The sequence below is a fragment of the Melospiza georgiana genome, chromosome 6 (assembly GCF_028018845.1).
Source record: "Melospiza georgiana isolate bMelGeo1 chromosome 6, bMelGeo1.pri, whole genome shotgun sequence".
In the NCBI taxonomy this organism is placed as follows: domain Eukaryota; kingdom Metazoa; phylum Chordata; class Aves; order Passeriformes; family Passerellidae; genus Melospiza; species Melospiza georgiana.
Window position 1 is genome coordinate 33,711,363 of NC_080435.1, and position 20,843 is coordinate 33,732,205.

Sequence of the window (20,843 nt, forward strand, 5' to 3'; positions counted from 1 at the left end):
GCCAGTGACACAAACACTGTGCCGAGGAACTGCGCGCAGTTCTGCACGGATGGCTGTGGTTTCGCAGTTGTGGCAGGGTTCAGGCGGTGGCAGGTGGGGTGGCAGCTCTGGCGCTGCCTTCCCGGGCTGGCGCTGCTGAATCCTGCGCAGAGGAGCGTCACGCCTGCTCTCCTGACGCGCTGCCGCCCATGGAAGAGACAACCAGGAGAGAAAGAGACGCTGCTGTCAGACTCAGAATAGAAGCACCAGCCCTGAGCATGGCTGTGCCTCCTGCATTGGCTGGAGATCTGGAGGGGACTTGAGCAGAGGGAGCTCATGCCCTGGGTACTCCTTGGAGACAGGCAGAGCCATCCCCTGCCACATGATCAGCTGCCTGAAGTCACCTCTTTCAAATTTCACCAACAATACTCACCTGTGCTGTTTAATTTCCTAGATATGAGATTACAATAATTTGATATTTTCCAAGAAGTAAATAGGATTTATGCATTATGGTTATGTGTAACACCTATCAGAATTTACCTGTTTATTAAGGAGGTCTATCAGCACCAGCCTGAGGCAGGTCCCCCCCATCTAGGCCTCCCAGATTACAAGCCATTTTAATAATCCTCCAAATATCTGACATTTTTTCCCCATTATCAATAAAATATTTCCCTATTTTATCTTTCAGTACCTCTGAGCCAGATGCAGTTATTTCTTGCTACACATTGGTGGTCACACTTACTTTTCTCCCCTTTCTCCTTCTTGACTATGTGAAAAAATAATCAACAACACTGAAAAAATTCAATCTTTATCATACCATCTATTGCAGGTGAATGTGCCATTAAGTATTTGATTAGTAAACTTCTTAAGACCTATCTTACATTCATAACATCAATTTCTTTTAGAGGAAGAACTTCAGAGTTTTGTGCAACCAGAGATACAATATCATTAAACATTTTTTACAGAAGGAGCCTTGCTTATACTCTAAATGTATAGAGTATAGATATATACCTTAGCATCATCCATACTTCCAAAGCACTCTATCCTAACTCTTTCTTCATCAACCTGTCTCTTCAATTACAATTTCTCCCCAGAAAATTTCTCAGGAACTTGAAATCTCCACTTCTTTTTCAAACTGACTTAGTTGGATCACAGAGATTTTCCTCTGTTCTAGGCTTCCTCCATAAGCACATAAACCCAGCAGTAATCATAGTTTCTCTGTCTGGGTCAAGTGCAGCACACCAGCAAAGGGAAGTGCAATTTTTTGCTTTTTAATACATGAATAAAATTTTGATTAAACAGAAAATATTTTAAAGAAAATAAAGATACATCAATATTCAGGATATTAAAGTACTAGAAATATTTCCCAATCTACATTAAACCTGAAAATTTTCTTTGTTTCTTTTTTCCACCTCAATTTTCTTTGTTTCTTTGTCCCCCCTACTCATACACCTAAGCTCACCATTCACTCTAGACTAAATATTTGCTCTAATGATAGCTCTTTGATCTGTGATCCAAAACACAGAATTGTTAGGGTGTGTTTAGAGCAACATAACAGTGTGGATTCAAAGGCAGCCAAAAGCTGCTGAAGAGCTTCAAATCTAATGAGGCACAATTTATGAGAAGAGATAATTTCTTCTACCAGACTCATTGAATGTAGCTGTAGAAAGCAAATGAACCTTCAGCCCCAGACACTGTCCTTCTGATTCTTCCCTGCCTTACAGCTTTTTTTTTTTGCAATCATGTTTATTAAATATTTTACTTTTCACTATAATCTTTACTCTCTTTGTAATATCTTGGCTACACCAATATTACAGATTTTAGCTCAGGTAATTGAATTTGCTGTGGTGGAAATGTAATATTTGAAAACTGCATTCCAGATTTTTCAGATACTGCATGTGCATCATTATTAATTTTTCAGTCTTTGGAAAGTTGCTGTTTATTACACATGAAGAATGTGATACTTAATGACTTAGTATTGTAGAAGAATTCTTAATTGGAAAAGATATATTAGACTCCAGTCTTCCAGCAAAAGTGGGGAAGACACTCAGAACATCAACCTTGATTTTTTCTGAGATTTTTTTCACTGTTATAGCTTACTGTCTCCCACTTTGCTTGGATACTGTTGAATACTGTTTCCCCACTTGGGAAAACTTTTATGTACTAAAAAAGCAGCATTTATTTACCTGTCCCCCTAGGCGCCAGCAATTTCCATGGCAGCTCTTACAGCACAGCATCATACCTGCTGGGATGAGGTGGAATGCTGTCATGCAGCTGAAAGAGAGCTGGCAACTAGTAGCAGCTGGGTAGACCAAAAAATATAGTTTAAGATTAAACTGAGAATACCTTGCCAACTGGTATGTTTTGCAAGAAAGCTTTAATTTATGGTATTATCTTAAAAATCTATGGGCTGGTTTTATCAGTTATCTGTCAGCTAGAAAAGGCTTGAGAGATTTTGTGAACAACTTTTCTCTTTTTAAAATTGTTTTGTTGTAAAAAAATAGATAACCTCCAGCTGCAGCATTTTTTCATTCTCCAGTTCAGTTTCTGAATCTGATTCTCAGTAAAGTATAGCAACATATGAATTGAACTAATTATTCATTGTTATTTTTTGAGGTTAGAAAATTATGTGTGAAAGCTACCGGTATTAAGCCGCTGTGCAGAGGAGGACAGAGAAACTGAACAAAAGTGAAAAGAAAAAAAAACCAAACCAACAATTTATTTATTGCCAAAATTGAAATTAAATTTTGAGTAAAAAAGCCAATCCCATTCAGCTTGAAAGGTAGCTGTCAAAGGGAGAAAACAATGCAAGCCACTGGCAGGGATGGAGCTGGCAGCCTCCTGCCTGCTCCTGCCCACAGGGCTTGCTCCACCATCCTGGCCCCTTCAAACTGGCTGCTGACATACACATGAGAAAAGGGGGTGACTGGAAGAACAACAGGTATGGATCCAGGTGCGGACCCCATGGCTGAGGAAGGTGGGGATTGTGGACAAGAGTGATAAGACTGTTTCCTTCCCTGTGAATGTGTCCAAGAACATGGTTTTCTTACCAAAGCCCATTTTGTACATTCAGGCTAATTATGGCATGGAACTGGTTTTTAGCAAGTAAATCATCAGTTAATTTGTTTTCAACCATCCTGGGAGTAGGGTAGCCTACACTTTGCTTGGAAAATACCATGGCTGTTATTACTATTCCAAAAATGCTCAAAATTACTCTTTCCGGGATTACCTACCCAGTGCCAAAAATGTTTGTTTCTTGTGGCTGAAAAGATATTCCAACTGATCAGTAGCATAGTAGATTAAATGAAAGAAAGGATGTATTTATACAGCAGCTTGATAATCTCTTCATCAGTCCTTGGAAAACCTTATAGGGTCAGACTGCTCTAGGCTATACACATGGCCTTTTTCTCTCTTTGACACTGTTTATCCACCCTTTCTTCAATTAGCTGAGTTACACCTGTGTACTTTCCTCATGGGGCAGTTGTGCTGGCTAGGTGCCATTCATCTGAAAAGAGCATTCAAAGTGTTGCTGTATAAACTAACATCTGGGCATGTTTCCACTGACCACATGCTTGAGAAGGTGCTTTTAAACAAGGACCGATAAAGGTTTCCTTTTCATGTAATGGAATAGCACCTCTGAAGTAACTGAGTACCTTTTATGATGTTTAGCAAGGAGCAGTTGACATCACTTCATAGGAAATGGAGAAAGCAGCTGATTTAATACTGTAGTCTTGGAGAATTACCTCAGCATAGTTTCAGCCAGTTCCTCTGCTTTAAAAATGTTGCCTTAAGAGTGGTAAAGATGCTGTTGTTCCAAAAGATCACAGCTACACAGAAATCAAACAAAAAATTATTGCTGTACAGAGTCATACAGTCTTCTGAAAAGGCATTTAAATGAAAAAGATAGTTATCACTGCCAGTGTTAACTGCAATGTTTGGAGACTCACAAGAGAAACTCAAAGAGAATAACTTCAGATTTACATTTAGCATGCTTTTCTTAATTTATAAAACAGACTTTTGCACATTTACAGGTAAGCATTCAGATTCATGTTCTCAACATTTGTAGAAAACCTGTAAAATTACAGTCCATATTGACATAAATGAACCAACTCTTTTGTCAGCTACATACTCACACTTTTACACACGGATTCAAGGGAGTGGTTATTCATTAACTCCATGCCATTTTGAATGGTCATTTCTTCTTTTTCACACTATATGAAAACAAAATTAAACTCTGAAGATTTGATCCCATCTTCAGTCCTCATTTTTGATCCATTCTGTTCTATCTCTACTCACTCTCTTCTTAAACTTTTCTGTTACTGCCCCAGGCTTAGAATAATTTCATGACTATGAGGAAGGAGTTTTAGAACAAGTGATCCTTGAGACAATCCCTATCAAAGGACAGATGATATCTTGATTAATTAAAATTAACTCTTTCTCAGAGAAGACATTGCTACTTATCATAGTCATTCATGTGGACAGAGGAAGGACAGTTCAGTACTATGATTAATATTAAGACAAAGCTGGAATAATGAGGAAGATTTAAAGCCTGATTGCAAGGTAGAGCAAACAACATATTTGTCTTACATATGCTGGAAACTCTATGAAAGTATGAACAAATGTCTTGAAGCAAACCCCAACAAAATGTATTGAAAGACACTGAGGAACTTTGAAGGGCATTGCATCCTCACCCAGTATAAACAATAAATTAATGCATATAACATCTGGTGGAAGGAAGACAAAAAATAAAAGGGAAGATTTCATTGCTCTGGATAATGCTGTATTGTGCTACTGTGGCCAGTTAAACCTGTAGTTGATAAAGCACTTTAGAAGACTGAAATTGCAACATGGTTTGTATACCATGGAATCAAAAAAATGAAATTAACATACAAATTCTTTTTCTACATATTGGTTAAATTGAGTGTGGTTTTTTTAACATTGAAAATATGATTTTTTTCTCCTTTTCCTAGTTGAATAGTTACAGAGATTGTTGTTGAGATACAATATGATCCATAATGTGAGATCTCATTTCAGTAAAGTGTTTCTTCTGTTTGGTCCTCTCAGTGACATAATATTTGTTAACTAATAAACTAACTTGGTCTTGTACATGAATTTCCTGTGGTAGCTGGAACAATTCCTTCATCAAACTAGAGATATTTCTGACCTGCTTTATTTTCTCACTGCTTTGTTTTAATTTTTTCTCACTTGGATTGAATCCAATACCCTTGACCACAGCTGATGCTGTAGGGCAGCAGAATTCAAGCATACCAAATTTTGAAGCGAATATTTCTCTCAACTTCAACAGTTTTTGCATCTGCCTTTGCCACTCTGGCTTGCTGATCTCAGCTATGTGTCATTGCCCAGAGTGTAAAAATAAATGTGGGAGCAGATTTTTTTTTTCAGTCCTCCATATAGTAGAAGAAGCCTTATTCCTAATGAAGTGCTTCACATCACTTCACGAGTAAAGAACACAAGCTAAGCAGACAGTATGCGGAAGACTGCTTATACAATTTTTTTTATAAAGCAACCAGGACAAATATTTGCAGTTGAACATACAAGACACCTGGCAAGCTTCTGATTTAGAGTTTTTTCATAAAGAATGTGCTTTTTGCTTGACATTCCTTGTTTCAAATTTTTTTTAACAATCTTTCTCTTATTCCTACTAATAGCAATACTGTGGATTTTAGACTTGAAAATGGATAACAATTAGAAGCTTGAATAAGTTGCTGTGTGGGAAGAGGTGCAGCACTAAACTTATCCCCTAGGGAAACAAAAATAAAGTTGTGTTAAAGTACTTAATTGTTCTCTGGGGTGGTTTTGTTGACTTTAGTAGTTCAATGGTTTAGCTATAAGAGCTTGTCACCAGCTGCCTGGGGAAGTAGAACTGCACAGAATCTTCAAGCAAATCTTCACACCTTCCCAACTTTTTACACACCTTGTTTACAAGATCTTGGCTGTGCCTTCCCCTCCCTCTTCAGAAGTGCCTGAAAAGATAGTTTGTAGGTATCTCCTCTAATACCTTCAACAAATATAAAAATAATAGTTCTTTATACTTCATTTATCCCTTTTTGTTCTCTACATGTAATCAGTCTAATCCATAATCTGTGAAAAGTTTTTACATGAACAGAAGCTTAGCTCATATGCTAGAAAGACCTTTCTCTAGGGGAAGCCTTTTAACATATCTAACCCAATATTTAAAATATTTAGCAACAGAGGCCAATAAAAATCCATAAAATAAAAAATGCATCTGATTCAATGTAGTCACTAAAATTTTGGAAAAAAAGCTACATAATGAAACTTCAAAAGTCTTTTACAATCCTTACAATTCTAATCCAATGATAAATCCTTTAGCATTTCTTCTAAATCTATAACTTGTTTGATACATTTCAGATGCTGCTTCAGTTTAATTGCACCAACTGAAAGATACTTAAGTGAAGTTGCAGGAAGATACCAATTTGCATTGCCTATAATTTTTTAAGATGCCATGCTCTTGACATGTCAATCAATAGGACCTGGTGTCTGGATATTTGAAGTTCATCATATATCATTTACTACTGACTGTCACATCATATCCTCAACAGGTTCATGCCTTATAGGTGAATTCAATCATATGGCTAGGAAGATGAATAGAAACCTATTCCTTCATAGTGCCATATGCATATAATGAATAGCCTAATAAATAATTAGGAAAAAATATACTGCACCCCATGTCTTTTCCTGTAATTATGTGATTTTCTTCATACATCTGGAAAACAGGTAACTTTTTTCCATTGTTGCAAGTGAGTTACTGCCAATAGGAAAAGATTAAGAAGTGATTCTAGTATTAGCAGATAGATCTTTGGTCCCTGGTTTCAAAAGCTACTACAGTAATGCTGCTCACACAATGTCATGGACCCTTTATAGTCAAATACTGGAGGAAGAGTAGCCAAGCAAGGATATGGAGCTTCTATTCTTTTAAATTACATTTTTGGTACATCTTGATGGATGACATTATATTAGAATTAAATTTCTATAAGTTAGAAGTGTACATCAAGAAATACAAAATGCTTGCAGGCAATTAATACTCTTTCCAAAATTAACACACATTGTAGGAGACCTGTTATTTCAAGTGATGAAAACTGTTTGTTGAGGAATCAAACAAGGTACTGCATTATTCTAAATTACCAAGTTGGTTTGGGGGAGAAGAGGACAAGTTGTTATGCAGCCCCTCAGAACACCAGAGTTTACATTGTACCTACTTCCTGTACTATGAAAATTACAGGAAAATACTAATGCAAAGCTGGGGACATACCATGGATGTGGGGGTGCCTGAAAGCAATGCATGCAGTCAGAAGGAAGTAACTTGGTCAAACAGGAAATAAAGGAAAGCAACAGCTCTGAGGATTCAGATTGTTAGGAAATGGGGAAAGTTAGCATCCTCACTAACTGCCCCCCATACTGTCTTGTTAACATCTTGCACCTATTCTTGCTGACACCCATTGCACAGGCTGCAGGATGAAAGACAGTCACAATGCTGAGAGGTTTTTCAGGAATCTCTGAAATCCCAAATCTGACTAGCCAGCAGACTGACACCTCTTTTACTGCTACTCCATCTCCTTGCTACCTTGTTTACATGCATTGAATCATTCTCAGCATTTTCCACACAAAGCTGTTTTCTTCTTCTCCCATGTCCTTTTCCCATCATACAATCTCCATCACCTCATCAATAGGTGAGGTATAGCCTCTCATTTTCTTTCTAATCTAATTTGTGGCAAACTTGAATTAAAAAAAAAAATTGAAATCTAGGGTGTGCATTTTTTGCCAAACGTTAATATAAATTTTGAGCACTTTTATGCCATGAGCATATTGAATTGTCACATCATGAAATACCTGCCCTCCTGTAAAGACCATTCAAAAGGCCTCTGTCTCAGTTAATATGGTCAATAGCTCAGTGCATTTGAGACAATTTCTGAGGGATGCTTGGTACTGAATGCCTGTGTGAAATACAGTGACTTTTCTCCTTGAGACTGCAATTTTCAGATCCATTTTTCCAGTCTTACCTGAAGGCAAAAATTCTCATGCTCTGTCTTTTTCAGCAGTTCTGCTTTGCTGACCATATGGGAAAGAATTAACATTTGAGAGGCTACAGTGGTAGAACATAGAAGTTTGAAGGCAAAACAAGGCAGGGTCCTTTTAGCAGCTTCCCTGAACTGATATTGAGGCAGAAGGACCAAGAAGAGTCTGAAATGAGGAAAAAACACTATGAAGTCTCTATCTTATTATCTGTAACTTTATCATCTGCTGCCAAGTGGTGAGTAGCAATGAAGTGACTGGGTCAGAAACATTAGTTTGCCATGCTGCTTTGAAAGCATAAGTTTCTCTGAGGTCTCCAGCCTAGTGTGTCTAAAAGTGGTAGACTTTGTCATGTGCCCTTGAAGTCACCAGCTCATCAGTATATTGAATAGCTCAGTGGTGTCAAAGCACAGGCCTCTCTGGAGAACTGACTCAGGCCTTCTGTCTTGCTGGACTGGTGTCAAAACTTCTGTAGGATCAAGCTGGATGAGAGCCAAGGAATAGGCTCTTGTAGAATTACTGGCACATCCCCTTGAATTTTCTGGGTCTATGTCAAGATAATGACAAGGCCATTCTGTTTCTCTTAGCTTCTGTAGAGAAGAGTACGTAGTTGGGTATCCATTTTATTATGCAGAAATTGAAACACTGAAAGCAAAAGATTCTCACTCTTTTTCTCCTCTCCAGGGATCTTGCACACACCAGAAATGGTACAGGTACAAGATTTTCAGTATTGACGTCGGTAACTCTCCTTATATCCAGGACTGATCCATTACTTCTGTCTGCATGGAACTAGAAGATCCTCACATCCTCAGTATTTAAGAACTTCTCTAATTCCTCCTTTTAGCTGATGGTATTCTCATTTTCAGTGCTTGAAATTAAATGGTAAGAAGTAACTACAGTTGCATTTTTGAATAAGGAAACAATGCCTCACTCAAGGTATTAAAATAAAATGTAGACAATTATTCTTCCCTGAATTATAAAAAAGAACTCTAACCTAACATATGCCTCATGGCATTTTTTTAATGGAAATTCCTTTCCATGTCCTGTGAAATTTGTAGTTGGTAATTAAGAAATCATAATGTTCTTATCATATAAGAACATCAGTGTACGTAAAGAGAGGGCTCATATCAGAGATTATAAACTTTTTAGGTATCTAGACTATATTGAGTTCCTATAAGCTTTCAAGAAGAATATGTTTTAGGCTATGAAAGACCAGATCATAGAGAACAACAAATCTCCATATTACAAAAAATTGCTTGAAGTGATACAACAACACTTGTTTTCTAACACTTGTTTTCTATGTTTCCAACATTAAATTGTATTGGGAAATAAAAGAATAATAGTCCCTTTGATGACAGTGCTTAAGAAGCTGATAACAACACAAAGTAGTTCTTGTGTCAAAAGACTAGCTACTGCTGGAACTAGGGTTAAAATTTAGGAAGTTACCAAAAATGACCTGAGATTCTGCGTGCTACTGTTTGAAATGACAGCAGGGAGTGGCAGAAACTGCACTGAAAGTTAGATAATTTATGCACTTATCTATAAGACAGTTTTTTGAAGCATTAGAACACCTACAAGGGACTTGTAGGCTTCATACTTTTAAAGATCTAGTCCAAGGTAATTTCTGAAATTAGAACTTAGGTTCTCAAGTGATTTGAATGCTATTGAATTTTTTTCTTTGATGCTTCCTATAGGTTATGAAGATTTTTGACAAAATGCAATATATTTTTTAGTAGTCTTTGGTATCATTGCTCCATTTCAGTTGAAAGGAATTAAAAATTGTAATATAGATTAATTTACTATGATTTAGTTTTTAACTAAATAAGATGTTTGATTTATATTATTGAAACCAAATTTAAAAGGATAACAGCTTTACTATATTTAGAAAAATATAATTGTGTGCTAACAAAGGTCACCTCTAGAGCTGATACTTCATCTGCCTGGCATGTTACTATTAATTTGAACATGAAACTTTCAGGAAATAAATAATCAATTAATTTATATATATTTTAATGTGTTCATATTTTATCCATCAATTGTTTTAAACACCCATTGCTAAGCAGGGCATTTAACAGGTCTTCCTCTGTTTACTGGAGCCATCTCAAGCAAGTTTAGCTTTTTTGAGAACAATATAGGAAAGAATCATTTTCATTTTTGATTCTGTAGCTCTGTAGACAACCTTATTATATTTAAAATGCTACTTTTATGAGTTTTAAACCATATTTTCTAATAATTGCTATAGCTAGAAGTGTAATTTAGTGTATTTTTACAGGCTTAGTACTTTTTGTTCTATTGTAAACCATATTTCCTGATAATTACTATAGATAGACAAATAATTTAGTATATTTTTATAGGGTAGTACATTTTTATAGTATGGTAAACCATATTTCCTTATAATTACCAGGGAGAGAAAAATAATTTATACTTTTATAGGTTAGTACATTTTTATTACTGTACATTTTCTGCAGATTAAGTACTATGTACTTTTTCCTTTTAAAGCAGTCACATTTCCCCTGCAACCACTTTTTTATTATTTATATAATTTACAGATGATGACTTCTTAAACTTGTTTTCCCTATTTTGCATTTCGAAGTTTCTATATAAATGTATGTGCTGCTAATTTTGAAGGAAGAACAAAGCATGTGTGAGACACTGTAGAAGTTAATGACATTGTTAAAATGATGACAGATTGCTTTAATGGTAGATATGCACTTAATTGGAGGAAGTATAACAAAATGTGCTATTTCATACTACTAAAAAGAGTCAGTCAGGAGCCATCACCCATTTACTGTCTTCTCTTCATCCAGCTCACAATGCATGTACAGTATGAGAACTGATAGACATTGCTAGGCATGTATTCATGTACTGTACATTCATTCCGACAACCCATTAAATAGTGTTTGTTAACCTTTAATTCAGATGTCTGCAATAAGATAATACAATGTAAAACACAAGTCAATGGAGGGTCGTAAAGCTGTTGCTGCTGGAGTTTTTATTAGCCTGTTATTCAGTGTAGAATGCAGCTACACCCTGAAGCAAGTCTTATATAAAAGTACAATGTCAATATATTATGATGCAAACTCAACCTATAAAATCGATGACAAGTATTATGTCTGTTGCTATCAGCTACTAAAATATAGATACTGTTTTTAATGGATGCTGTGGTGCTGGACTCCACATCGTTGTGCCATTAAGCTTAACCCCTTAGGCATGAAGCACAGTTACAGGGCTCCTGGACAAGGAATGTTCATTGTAGGATGCTGCATCCATCAAGGCAGACTGACCACAGAATATGTTAGTGTAAATCAGTTTTCAAAGCATACTAAAGCAAAATAGAACTCCAGTGTACACCATGGTGTGATTCTCCATAATATTCCACTTCATCTGTGGAAACAGGGGACCAGTTATCCCATTATCCAGGTGTTTGTGTTTTGATTAACAATTTGGGTAATACAATTACAATTGTGCTTGTGGAATTTGAAAATGGCATAGAGTCAAGGTGGATTTGAATATTCTGGGAAATATGGTTAGAATTCTCAGACCTTGATAAATTGCAAGAAGGATCTGAACATAGTGAAAAAAAATTCACTACAAATAACAGCAAAGTACTAAGGCAAAATTTTCCTTCTACCCCCATGTAACTGCATAAATAAAATTCTGAGAAAACTAGAAGAAATAATGAAACTGGATCCAAGCATCCAAGCTGAAAAAACAAATAATGATACTGGGGGGAAAAAAAAAAATCAAAAAACAACACCACAAAACAACACTACAAAACATCAACAAACTTAAAGAAAACCCAAAACCCAAATCCAAATGTCTTCCTCTCATGCACTAATAAGATTGTTGCATTCAAGACCAGAAGTAATTATTATTCTCTGCAAAGCACCAAAAAAATTACAACTGGAATTATGTGTCCAATTTTTTAGTAGCACAGGGTTAGGGCTATGGAATAAAGTTTAAAATGGGGTAGAAATATTAGAGAGCAAGGAGAATTAGGGGTGGCCATGTAGCATTCAAGCCCCGCAAATACAAGTTCCAAAGACAGAAAATGAATCAGTAAAGGCAGAATTTTAGGGTAAATACGTAAGGAAAACTGTTTTGGTATAAAGGATAATTTAATTAGGGTAGGTCAACTAGAGATTGTGGAAAATGACAAACATTTCTACACATATGCTTGCTCACAGGAGTGGAGAGGCCTAGATATTGCTGAAGATCTGTGTCAATGCAGCATTTCTAGGATTCTGTGAAAACCTCCCTATATTGTTTCTATCTTGGAACTGTTAGACAAAAACCCTTGTAGATCAAAAAAAAAAAAAAAAAACCAGAACTCTGTAAAACTAATTTTACCAATTTATTTTCCATTTAATGACTCTTTTTTGTATAGTGAAATAACAACTACCAATGCAGAAGGATTTGATTCAGAATAGGGAAATACTGAAGAACATAGTGCTGATGCATGATATACCTTTTTGTTTTGTCATTTCCTGCACAGGCAGCATCTTTGTGGGTGGAAGAAACTGTGTCATTTCTCACAATGATGTAACTATTGGCAGTGCATTCACAGATATCACAGCTGCTGACTGCTCTCTGTTTCAATTTCATTTTCATATTTTGTTGAAGGCAGGGTTGTTTCCTATACACCCTGTTTTGCATGGTGCAGAAAGTCCATATCATTATCATGATATGAGAATAGTTCTGCAATAATTGATGGATGAAGTAATTCATTATGAATGTGATGTAATGAAATAGGCACCATGATTTAATCATCAGAAGAGGGGGTCTATGGGTCTCACACAAAGGTATCAAAGTCATCCCCATGATAAATAGCATGTGATAAGCTGTTTAGAAAACGCTAATGCAAGCCACAGAAAAATGTGCAGGAAGGAGGCATACAAATTCCTTGTGTGGAAAGCAATTGACTCCTAAGAACCAAAGAGGTAGTCTAATGAGGAAGGGAAACAGCAATGTCAATGGATCCATCAATATTTTTCTAAATGATCCTGCTTGATAGGCACATTTGTTAGGATTAAAACTTATTTGCTTGACTATTGTTCACAAAGCCTTTCACACACTATTCACTGGGGACCTGAATCTAAGAAAATGTTTTTACAGCAATTTAGAAACACAGTGTGACCTTTTCTGTTTTTTTGTTTTCTTTTGATATTTCCTTACATGAAAAACTTTTCTCAAGATTTTATTCAAGAAGTTGTAAACCAATTTTAGTCAAGGTAGAAATTGTACATCAATTTCAGCTGCAATGTCTTCTCCTAGCATTATCTGAAGTGCTCTGGGTTGTTTTTTTTTTGTGAGATAAAGGAAACGTCCCTAGTGCAAATCAAAATTCTGTATATGCAATGTACAATGTGGAAGATTACTGAAAAATTGATACAGGAATGGTACTTCTTGCTTGTAATAGATTTATCACAGCTTGCTGATGGTGTCACTAGTCATCAAACACCAGCACTGTTACTATTATTTCTCCAGTTCTTTGCATACCATCAAGCAAGAGATCAGAAACTGGACTGAATGAAGACAATCTACCCTGATATGAGGCTTCAATGAGAAAATCACCAGAGGTTTCCAGAAACAATTATTACCATTATCAACGAGACTAGAAAGAACTAAAAGTGTTTCCTCTTGATCTGCTGCCATGTTTCATTGTAGAGAATGTGGTCATCCAAAGCAGAGCCATATCCTTTCCTAGCTGAAAATATGTCCCCAAAGTTCTCTTCAGATTTCATTTACAGTACCTGCTTGTCAATGTAAGCCCAGCTCTCAGATGAAGTGTGTGGAGAGCACAGTATTCATTCCAAATTATGAAAATTTAAATTGCTTCATTCACTTTTCCTGAAGTAGCCCACATATAGCAGTAGTTGAAGTTTTCAGTTCTAGAATACATTTTGCCCTGCTGCCACAAACAAAGCAAAAGAAAAGCTATCTATAACAGAATGTGACAGGAAATGATTACAATTCAAATATCTTAATTACCACCCCAAAATGCCCAGCAGTGAATAGTTAACACCCACAGGATCTCATAAACTCCTTTTTGAGAAAGAGAGAGAAACATAATTATACTGAGAAATGTGCTTTTTGCTGTGTTTTTTCAGCCAGTGTCTAGATACGAGTACTGGCAGCTTTATTTTGTATATATATGTATCTATGTCCAGGACCTTGTTAAACACACAGTTAGTGCTTTATGAATAAAAAAAATAGCCATATAAGATTCTTTCTGCCTGAATTTGATAGTGTAAATAAAGTAGCTAATTTTGAAAATACTGGCGCAGTGACATAATCTCCTGGAACCACATTCACATTTGGAGTTCCTATAGAGGGAATAGCTGGATAACAGGAGCTATAGGGCACTATTATTTGTGTATTAGGCTTGTCATCCAGGTTTGTAAAATGGAGAGAGAGATAGATAGTATTCCAGAGGATGCATGGAGCTCCACCTGGCAAGGTGCAGACAGAAGATGTCAGAGAATATGGTTGCCCAATGTTTTCCTATAAAGAAGCCAGGCATCCTTTGCTCTAGATAATCAAATGCACTCTTTGTTGGGAAACTGCAAGCTAAAGCTTACAACTCCAAAAGATGAAAAGGGGAAGAGAGATTGTTGGAGTGGCAAATTTTAAAGCTTTTTCTTATTGTGTCACTGAAGTGTTGAGGTCCAGGAGGAAACTCAGGTTCTTCCCGTATGAAAAATTGCTACATTTACAATTCAGATAAACATGTAAACTCTGAATAAACACATATATTTGGGAGACTCAGCTAAAGAAAACAAGAACCATAACATCCTTTGAAGCAGGCCCATCACTGATAATTACGAATGTGAGATTAGCTACCGTCATTTATTCTTGTAAATAGTGTCATCTCTTCCAATTAAGATCAACTGCTTGAATCTCTTCAGTTGCTTTATTAGCATTGTTGTCAAGTTCTGCAGAAGCCTTAATTAAATAGTCATCATGATTATGGCTAGTTTCCCAAATGACTGAAGTAAATAATTTATATGGGTTATAAGAAAAGTTTTTACTTACTGAAATGCTCTATTTCAAAAACTTTCCAAATGCCTAATTACATAAGATTTAAAAATCCATCCTTTAAACAAGTTATGCCTTACAAAATAAAAGCTAAAACTGAACTAACCAAAATTTTGTTGCTTCAAGCAGTTATACTTCTTCTAAGGACATCTAAAGTAAAATTAGAAACTGAATGCAAAAAAATTTCATAACTGAGGCATTGAGAAAGCATTTAAACATTTAACACAAGCTATGATTACTAATTAATTGTATTAATTAATACTGGATCATACAAAAATGAAAAATAATATTTTTTTAAATCCAAGATACTGAGACTTAATAGGATGTAATAATACATTTCTATCAATAAGCAGCATAATGAGGTATTTTTTACTATAGAAATTGTAATTTTTTTAAAAATAATATTTGAAGGACAAATAGCTGTAAAACTATTTTTTAACTTTTATTTGTGAATTAAATGCAACTTTTTCCACCCTAGTTTCTCTACTACTATCTAAATGGTTCACAGATTTTTTTTTAATAGAGAATAAAAAGTAATATTATAAAAAATTCTCAAAATGACCCAGTTCTTTTAAATTGAGACTATAAACCTTAATAATTGACATTATTACTAACAAATATTTTAATGAAATTTTATATTATCCTCTTAGTAGAGACATGTCATTCCCATTGTCCTTAATTAGTGTTATATGTGCTCTTTGAGAGAAGAATAGGCCCTTTAGCTATAAATTCTGTCTTTTGAAACAAGAAAGTCATAACCTTTTTGTGTTTCTGGTTGAAGTAACTGCAACGTAATTTCATGTAACAATTGTGGCAGATCAGAATCAAAACATGGAATGAGACACACTGGAATTATGAATGCATTATTGATTTTTAAAACTGTAGCTCAAAATAGGAATAAAATCAACATTATTAATGTTATTGTCCTGGGGTAGGTTTTTTCTGTGTCTATGTCCCCCTTATCCTATTAAGCTATTGTCTGCTTTCTGAATACACCAGTGTATCCTGCCAAAGGACACTTGCTTTGCTGGTGGACACGTATTTTTATGTTTAAAGTTATCATTGCTCTCTGTTGAATGTAAATAGAGGCCAGCTCTTTACACCCCTTTACATTTAGTGCTTCTGTTTATACAATACAATAACTTAAATGTTGTGGGCCTTGAAAATTTTATGAAAGCATTCTAATTCCCACCTTCCAATTCTCATTAAAGGCTTGACCTATGAAATTTAAAAGGACCTCCCAGTTATTTCTTCTTGTATTGCAAATTTCTGAATTTAGATGTGTTTAATTTTGCAGGAACTGCAAATTCCCTTGGAAGCGCAGGGATCTCTGTGTGTGTGCACACATATACTTAAAAGCTGCTCCAAGAAATTTCTGGCAGGATTGCATAATAAAGGAAGTGAAAACGATATTCCAAACTTACAAATAAAAACGTTTTATTTTATACATCTCAACTAACTAATCAGTTTTATTAAACCAAAAGCAGGGATGAAAACCTGCAAACCTTGATTGCATTTTCCAGCTGAGAAAAGTTTTAACTCTCATCTATGAGACTGTAATTCAGGCAGGTTTTGTATACAACTTTCTTATTTTCTGAGCCCTTGTCCAGTAAATAGCCTTGCCCATCTAGTGGCCCTTCTGTTTTGTGGCTATATAATCAAAAATTTTTGATATAGGTATCAAAAAATTGTTAAAGTGCCTAGTGAATATATTCACAGAATCTGACTTTGTTTCATAATAATTGTTTTCAGTCATATTTTACAATTTGGTATAGTAAAATAGGGTTGTCCAGGTTATAGAGAAGGCATTGGGAAGGCAGTTGCATTCTCATAATGAAAGATAAGGGAAAAATATGTTCAAAGCTGTGGAAGAGAGAAACTATGATCATAATCTAGAAGTAATTATTATGGTATCTCGAAATCAATAAAGTGATGTGCATGTTACATTAGATATCACAGGAATTTTGCTGGTAAATGGATTAAAAAGCAAGAGAGTAAAACATTTAGTAAAATTCAGTGTATTCTGCACGATGAGTGCTCCCTTTTCTCTCTACCAAGTACACATAGGAAGTTCTCAGAGGAAAAACACAAAAAATATTGGAAGACACCCTTTCTTGTATTTCATAGGGATTGTGCCACTTAAGTTAGAACTGTAAATTTTTAAGGCTGGATATATAGAAAACACTGTATGTTGGGGAAATTTGATCCCTTTTACTCTCAGAACTCTCTGAAAAAAAAGATCCTGAAATTAAATTTTGTAGCTGCTACTGAAAAAGTTCAGGCAAGGAAGGAACTGAGTGCATTTTTCTGGAAGTATGGGAATTCATGTGGTGACCCTAAAATGGGTGATGTCAAAGAAAAAAACTCATCAAAGCTAGAAAATCAGGAAAGCATCTGCACAGCTTCCCCACACACCTAATTTCCTACTCAAAAGGCTAAAATATGCAAGTACATTAAACATTGCCTAATGCAACTGATCATATTTCTGAGAAGTGTTTATATGTGATTACGAAAAACGAAGATTCAGCATTGCCCTACTGCTCTTTGTACCAGATCCAGCCAGCCAAAAGGGTCATAGTGTAGGTATAATATCTTCCATGTGTCTCAAAGATTCTTTACTGCTACATGCCTTCTGGACCTGTGGCAAGGAATAGAAAGTAGATTATATGGCAGTTTCCATAGCTTCCCTAATGCATTCCAGGGAGCTGTCTCTCTAAGGGTGTCTAAGAATAAGAAAGACACAAAATGATTCCTGTATGATTCCTACTTAATTCATTTAATTAACTTAATCTACAAGCCAGAATCCAGAGATAGCTCAAGTAGAGATAAGAAAACATTTGTGGTCATTTATTGTACTCAGTAAAAAAAATTTATGTTGATGAAAATTTTTGTTAAAATGATGTCTAATTTGGTGAACAGTTTTAGCCAGCATCAAAATGGAAGAAAAAATAATTTAAAGGGTTTTTAAGAAATAGTAATATTTTCATTGAAGTCAATATTTATAAGATTAAAATAAAGCACACAACCTGGAAATGAAATAATCATTTTATGTTATCAGAAGCAGGGTTTTTTTTTTCATCATTGTTCTGTGGTTAAGAACCAAAACCAAACAAATAATCCTTCCTAATCAGTCTAAAATGATCAGTCCCTTCCCCCACTTCCAGTTTTTCAGTTGTGTCAGTGAACCAAAACATCCAATTATTTGTTCAGGTCTAATTTCAAATATCTACCAGCTGGTACCAGTGATAAAAATAGGAAAATGAGGAAATAATAGATCAGGATCAACACTACAAAAAAAATCTACTATTTATATCACGGTCCTAGCTGAATACCATTGTGGTGGATTGGCTCTGGCCGGATGCCAGGTGCCTTCCAAAGCCTCTCTATCACTCCCCTCCTTGGCTGGACAAGGGAGAGAAAATATGACAAAAAGTTCATGAGTTGAGATAAGGGCAGGGAGAGATCACTCACTGATTAGCATCATGGCCAAAACAGACACAGCTTGGAGAAATTAATTGAATTTATCACCAATCAAAATCAGAGTAGGTGAATAAGAAGGTAAATAAATTTTAAAAACACCTTCTCCTCACCCCTCCCTCCTTCCTGGGCTTAACTTTATTCCTGATTATCTATCTCCTTCCCCACAGCCATGCAAGGAGAGGGGGAATGAGGACTACAAAGAGTTCATCACATTTTGTCTGCTGCTGCTGCTTCCTCCTGAGGGAGAGGAGTCCTTCTTTCCCCTGCTGCAGTGTGGGGTCCCACCCACAGGAGACTGTCCTCCACAAACCTAGCTCTCTGTGAGCTATGTTTTTTTACAAACTGCTCCACTAGAGTCCCCATGGGGTCACAGGTCCTACTAGTAAGTCCTGCTCCAGTGTGGGTTTCTCTCTCCATGGGTCTGCAGGTGACTCTGCCAGGAGCCTTTTCCAGCACAGGTCTCCCATGGGTTCACAGCCTCCTCTCAGGCATCCCCATGCTCTAATGCAGGTCTCCTCCATGGGCTGCAGGTGGATCTCTCCATCCCTGTGGATCTCCATGGGCTGCAGGGGCACAGCTGCCTCACCATGGTCTGCACCACAGAGTGCAGGGGAATCTCTGCTCTGGAACCTGGAGCACCTCATTCCCCCTTCTCCACTGACCTTGTGTCTGCAGAGCTGTTTCTTTCGCATGTTCTCACTCCTCTATTCTCTGGCCACAACTACTTCTGCGTAATGGTTTTTTTTTTCCTTCTTATAATTATTATCACAGGGATGTTAATACCATTGCTGACAGTCTCAGCCTTTATCAGTGTTGGAGCAGTCCTGGAGCTGCCTGGAGTTTGCTCAGTTGGATAGAGGGAAGCTTCTGGCAGCTTCCTACCACTGTAGCTCCCCTCCTATCAAAACCTTGCAGAACAAACCCAATGCAATCATCTAATAAATGTTGAGCTTTTTTTTTTTTTCATGTTGGCCTTGTTGAAACAAATCCTGCTGGTATGTGTTTGGTTTGGTTTCAGGCTATTCTGAGAATTTGTAGCAATATTTCTTTAGTTGTGAGGATCTTTCTACATCTGGGTTTAGTCTGTGAGTTTCTATTCTCTTATATTTAGTCTCTCAAGCTTTTAGAAAATGACTAAGATCTGTGAATGTATGCTTAAACAAAAATGTCAAAGATGCTCTTTCTGGTGTTTCCGATTTTCTGCATACTGCTGTTTGCCAGTTAGATCTTCATTGATTTACTGTAATGTAGTAGATTATGGCAGTCTAAAATAATCTGTGGACATTTGCTTTCTCATTAACTTGCTGCTAAATGACTGCATCCTTCCACTAAAATCCACTATCACAGTCTCATCACAAGTGTAAATGTGGTTTAGAAAAAGCTTTTTTTTTTTCTTATCATAAGCTGCAGGCTTTTAGAGAGCAGTACAGTGTAATTCCAAAATTCAGTGGGTAGCTAGTACTACACATATCCATGTAACATGAGCTCTCTGAGCTCTGTACAATCCTACCTGCATCACCAGGGATGCATGTCCACCTTATGGCATAGTAGAAAATAGATTTATAAAATAATGCTACATGCCACATGTTCAGAGTAAAAATAGTCATATATAACAGCTTATCAGTTCTTTTTAAGAATCATGAAAATATATCTCTAAATAATCTCAGTGCACCATTTAGTGGATGATATAGAAGAGTCAGACTGCTTTAGAATATCTACCCCATCTTGCCCATCTGATAAATGACCAGAAGAAGATAAGGGAAGAGTAAAAGCAAGTATATATATGAGGTTTGTCTTCTGGGAACGTATCTTCCAAGCATCTGGCTGTTACTGGAGCAGGGAGTCAGAGGTGGACATTTCACTATCAGCATGATATTCAGTAGCCAGCAATGGACTTTGGATTCATCTTCTTCTATCCTGTTTTTCATACAGTTCCTCATTATTCACTGTAAATGCATTAAGAAGAGAAACTGAAGCTAGTGAAAGGGAAGACTTGCTTTATTTTTTTCCCTGTTAGTTGCTAGCATATGTTATTGCCTTATTGTTTTGCCTTGTCCTGTTCCATTCAATGGAGCTGGTTCACATCACACACATGATGGTCTGAAGTGCAGGTTCTTACATTCTATTTTTGTTATTATTTAGATATATTAATTAACAATATATTAATTGTTTCATTAGGTCCTACCAGGTGGGCTAGCATTGAAAGGAGTCCTTAAAGCAGCTGTTGATTATCTAAAAAGATGTAAAATCAATATGAATGCTACACATGAAGAGAGAAGTGGAAAATTATAATA